We start from the raw sequence: 6,000 nt of genomic DNA, 5'->3' as shown, positions 1-6,000 counted from the left end.
GAGAGGAAAGAAAGGCAATTGTAAGCCACTTTGAGACACCTTTGGGCAGTGAAAAATGAGGCATAAACACCAATTCTTCTATCAATTGAAGAAATGGTTTGGTACTTGGGCACCCTGCATTGTATGTAAGGGTACCCAAAATCAGTGAGAGCATCTGTGGTGCTTTTTCTATATATTTAAAATTCAGTAGAGTTAGCAGGGCAGCATTTTCAAAAGGACATTTGTTACTGTGATGCTATGCGTCCCTGATAGGACCATTGTGTTTACCTTGATATACTCAGCTGTAAGTGGCGCAGAGTGGTAAGGCAGCAGACAAGTTCTGCCCTTGAGGCTGGGAGTTCAATCCCAGCAGCCGGCTCAAAGTTGACTCAGCCTTCCATCCTTCCGAGGTCGATAAAATGAGTACCCAGATTGCTGGGGGGTAAAACGGTAATAACTGGGGAAGGCACTGGCAAACCACCCCGTATTGAGTCTGCCATGAAAACGCTAGAGGGCGTCATCCCAAGGGTCAGACATGACCCGGTGCTTGCACAGGGGATACCATTACCTTTACCCAGCTGTAAGAGATCATGGAACTCTCACATTCAGTTTTGAAAACTGCGTTCAATCAGTGCGTCTTGTGAAATGTTTTGGGACCAAACTGATGGACAATAAGCCTATCATAGAGCAGCATAGAAATGAGTGCGCCTTGTGCATTGAGAGCCAGTGTGATATGGTTATTAGAGTGTCAGATCAGGATCTGGGAGATCCAAATCCCCACACAGTCTCCGCCTAAGCTACCATACAGGGTTATTAATGAAGGAAAGGAAAGTGATGTTAGCCACTTTGGGTGCTCATTACTTATAAATGAAGTAAAATGGATGGGTGGATGGTACTGTCTGTCTGCGGGGATTTTAATGTCAGGCTGCTCATGTTTTTATATGCCAATTATTCCTTTTGTGTCCATATGAATTCATGAACTGATTTAAAAATACTTACCTTTACAGCTGGTGAAAAAAAGAAGGATCACCTTTAACAACCTGAAAATGTTTTGAGGCTCAAGGGACCTGCATGGACAAATGCCATGGGGCAGGGGGGATGTGCTAAGGAGAGAGATGGGACAGAACTGAGTGATGAAAAGGCAGCTAGAGACAACATTTAGAACATATATAAGGCTTTGGTGTTCATGGACTTTGCATGCATTATCTTGTAACTCTTACAACACTATGCTGAAGCTGGTCAATATTAACAGTCCTGTATCCACCTCAGTCTGAATCTGAGGTGGAAGCTAACTTAAGGTCAGCTCATGGCCTCCCGATTCATTCAGTTTAGTACTATTTTATGCATACATACTCACTGAATCCAGTGGGCCCTACTCAAGGAAGTATTAATCACAATCGGAACGTCCTGCATTGCCAATGAATGCTATCTGGCACTGTGGTCCTTCAGGGTTATTTGCTTCTGCGGTTATTTATTTGCTTCTGTAGAAGTGAGTGGCCCCTATTCAACCGTGCAGTTCCTGCAAGGAGGAAGGACTTCTGCCAATTTCTCCTCCCATTGCAGAACTCCACTCTGCCCCTTGTGCCATCTCTGAGAGTCCACAGACCTCCAGGATCAAATTTCAACAGCAAATGCTGGCAGGGGTTCATGGGAATTGTAGTCCATGGACATCTGGAGGACCACAGGTTGACTACCCCTGCACAAGAGAACTCCCTTTTTTTAGGGACAGGCTTTCTTGTCGTTTCAATGCCTGGATATTTCAGTGGGCATATCTTGGGAAAGGCATTGAGGTGTAGAATCATCCAGATCTCCTCACTTGGCTATAAGAGAACTCAGCATGCAAATAATCACTCGATTTTGGTTGCCGAAATATTTCCTCCATCATCACTTCAGAGGCTCACCAGCTTATTAGCCAAAAATTACCTCTTAATTTGATAACTGGGAAGAATATTGTTTTAAGCAGATGTAGTTATTAGATACATTAATTGGATTTTGACTGAATGCTCCCACTGATGGCTCAGCATAGACTGCACTCTAAGTTCACCTGTCATAAATAGCTTCTCACTGTGAAGGGCAGAAGACCGAATCCATTGATAAAGGAGAAGATTGATGCATGGGGTGGAGAGAATTGACATAGATACCTTTTTCTTCCTCTTCCAAAATGCTAGAACTCCACGGCATCCAGGGAAGCTGATAGGCAGTAAACAGGCACTTCACACAGCGCGTGATTAACACGTGGAATTCACTGTAGAGAATTAGGTAAATTCATGGAGGATACTATTAGGTAAATTCTATCAGTGGATACTAGCCACGGTGGACTAAAGTGAACATCCACATTCAGAGGTCTTGCTCCTCTGAATCCCGGTACCAGGAGAAACATCAGGGGAAGGTCTTGGTCTCTATGCCCATTTGTGGACCCTCTAGAGGAACTAGTTGGCCATTGTGTGAGACAGAATGTTAGACTAGATCAGGGGTTAGTCAAACTGCAGCCCTCCAGATGTCCATGGACTACAATTCCCATGAGCCCCTTGCTTATCTGGAGGGCCGCAGTTTGACTACCCCTGGACTAGATGGACTGCTGGTCTGAAACCAGCAGGGTTTTTCTTATATCCTTAAAGTGTGTGGAGCTGGTACTGGGGAGAATTGTAAGAGGCTATATTTTTGTGTATCAAAAAAGTTTAATTTTACATTGTTGTATAGCCATCCCAAAGCTTAGCAGTTTTGACTACTCCATTATCAAAATCTATGCCATATGTAGGGGGAGAGAGTGAGATGTGTTGACCTTTCAATTACTGAAGGAATTTCACTGAAATATATCACTGTCGAGCCACTACAGTGGTGGAGGCGGGTGCTCTGTCTCAGCTAGGAAAGCCCACGGTTACTTTTGCATGCAGAATGTCAAAGATGTCTCAGTCTATTACCAGTCTTACCTGTTATTGAATCCAAAGAGTGGGTTAAGAAGGCCATTGTTCCTTTGCTGAAGCAGAAGTTGATAGCGATACTTTTTAAAAGATCCACATCCTGCCCTTATACATAGGAATACATCCACCTAGTTGTATTTGCAGTTTTGTTGAACTTTGAACACAAGCAATGATGGTGGGGACTACTCAGCACATACAACTGAAATATCTTCTTGTGTGTTTGTATGAACTATTGTACATTCATTTGATTAGTAAAATGTGATTTAAATATTCCGTACTACAGTTATAAGATATGGAATCTGAAGATTCCATCAGATTCTCACCTTCAAAAGACTCTGTCTACATGGTTATAAAAGTCCCAGACACACTACCACATTTTGCTTTGGAATGTCCAGTCTTCTCTCCCCAAAGAGCTTCTATCCAGTCATATTTGATGGATTTAAACTCCAAAGCCAATTCTAAATCCCTCATCATCAAATTAAGGCTTTCAGAAAAGGATCCCATTAAACTTGCCAGGGTAGCCGATGCCATGTTCCAAATAAATAATTTAGATTTGCTAGTGCGGGAACGTAGTCTTGTCTAACCCACTTTGTTTCCTTGGATTGCCATTGTGTATGCCAATAAAGGTTTTCCGAGTCTGAGTCTACCAATATATAATTTCCATTTGACTTCCTTTTTGACAGTTCCAAAACTCGGGCAAATGGGTTATGGTTGCTTGTGATTTTCTACATATTCCAGTCTCACTTTTCAAGAAACAAAATTTCAGTAATATAGATTCACAGACCTTGAAAAAAAAAAGCCAGCCCTTTCAAATCTAGGACTGCCCCCAGACATCATACTCTATCATGGAGTCCAGGTGTACCATAGAAAGGCATAGCAAAAAGTTTTGGATTCCTCAAGCAATACATGGTGGTTTTGAAATCTGACTGCTCATGAGATGTTGTAATCACCACAAGTATAGACAGCATTAAAAGGAGATTAGATCGATCCATGGGGAATAGGTCCATCAATGGTGGTTAGTTATGGGGATGAAAGGGGGCATATATAGAGGAAACACACCTCTGAATACCAGTGGCAGGAAACAACATCAGGGAAAGATTTGGACTAACTACCATGTTTGTTGGTTTTCCAGGGCTGCTAGTTGGTCACTGTGTGAAGAAAGATGCTGGACTAGAAAGACCACAGGTCAGATCCAGCAGGGCTCTTCTTATGTTCTTGAAGGAATATTCTAGTGTGATGTATTTGAGGTGCATTGCTATTTCTGTGATCTGTACATTAATTATCCCAGGAGTATATTAGCCTTATTTGAACAACCACTCTGAGATGGAAAAGTTGCCACATTACGATCACTCTCCTCAATTACCATTTGATAAAGAGCTCTTATGACAGTGTCCCAATGGGATGAAATTATAAATCCACAATCCAATGCAGTATTAGGAACATTTGCTGTGCTCAAGTCTATGTTGGGCTCTGGCCAATTTATCACACACTGAAAATGTGCTGTAGTGAAGATGAAATAATTGGAATAATAAAATTTCATTACTAAAATGTACATTTTGGGACATATTATGGATAGGGATGCTCAAATACCTGCCAGTTCAGCTCACTTCTCATTTGCCGGTGGCGATCGGGCAGCCAATTAATCAGCAGGTTGCTTGGCTGTTTGTAACCTCTTTGCACCTAATCACAAGAAGAAGCTACTTGTAGCCATCAAAATCTACTACCATCTGACAAGAAATCATATGAGAGGTGATTTAGGATTTTCTGCTATGTATCTAGCAAATATTTTCAGTGTAGGACAGGAATCAGGAACTGACCCCCAGCTGATCAGCTGAAATTCAGGTGCTTCTGATCTCTCATCCTAGAAAATGTGCTGCATTCCTGACATGTAGGGTTTTTTAATTTATTGTACAGCGTGTGTTGTGTAACCAGGTCATCCAAGGATTGTCTGGCAGCCAGGCATGGGATGTATGGAGGTGGTTTTCTATTTCCTGCCTCTGCATCATGATCCTTAGTGTTCTTTAGAGGAACGACCACCCAAATCCTTGGAGGTCTCCCATGCAAATACTAGCCAGGGTCAGCCCAGCTTAGCTTCTGAGATCTGATGAGATCAGACTTGCCTGGGCTATCCAGGTCAGGACTAAGATGCAGTAAATTTGGTGTCTGTTTGTGTGTGTGTGTGTGTGGGGGGGGGGGGGTTCAATAGCCGAGCTGACTCCCTTTCTTTCTTCCAACCCCAAACTATCATCTTGGGCTGCAGAGAAAAAGAGAGAAGCAAACTCATTTCCATTTCCATTCTGCAACAGGGAGCTCAAAAATCAAGAGCTCCTGTCTTCAATTTTACTGAGTAGCCATGTTTCTGAAGGTGGTGGTGGTGGATCAGATCCCCACTCCCAGCTGATCCCTCAATCAGCTGCAAGTTGGTCTTTTTACCAACATGTCTGGCAGGACAACTCTGTGCAATTGGAACATATCCTTGATTAGCTCGGTCTGATTGTAAATGTCAAGCCTAGTAAGTTTGGCTGCTGATCACACTTGCTACAAAATTCATGCTACCCCTCATTATGAAACTGCCCAATAGCTGTCAAAAGGGAAACATGGCTTTGTATGAAATGCTATTTCTTTCTGTCATTTTTATGTTCTTTGACACTAAACACAACGGTGTAGCCACAGAAATCTTTGGAGAATGTGATGCAACGTCTAGTACCATTGAATTCACATATGGTGCAATGAGGATGATTAGTTTTTACCTGACCAGTAGACATTGCCACCTGAACCTTCCTACTGATGAGTGTAGAGGGACATTAGTGAACAGCATCTCTTAGTACATTTTTGGTGCACAGGCGGTTTGCTTTGGTACAAGGAGGTTTGCTTACGTTATCTCTCCAAACTTTGAGCTAAATTTAATGAGCTTGTTAAGTAACCTCTTAGGGACCCCCACTAATAAAATTTCAGCTCAGCGCTGCTAGCAGTAAATCTTACTGTAATCCACAGTATCCGGTGTCTTCTTTAAGATGTGTGGTAGCAATGCATCCTGTCCTTGGATGTGATATTGTAAGAGCAGACCAACAGCAGGTCTTTTACCACAAAAAAAGTAACA

The sequence above is a fragment of the Paroedura picta genome, chromosome 3 (genome assembly GCF_049243985.1).
Source record: "Paroedura picta isolate Pp20150507F chromosome 3, Ppicta_v3.0, whole genome shotgun sequence".
NCBI classification, from domain to species: Eukaryota; Metazoa; Chordata; class Lepidosauria; order Squamata; family Gekkonidae; genus Paroedura; species Paroedura picta.
The sequence above is the reverse complement of the archived record's forward strand: the minus strand, read 5'-3'. Positions refer to the sequence as shown.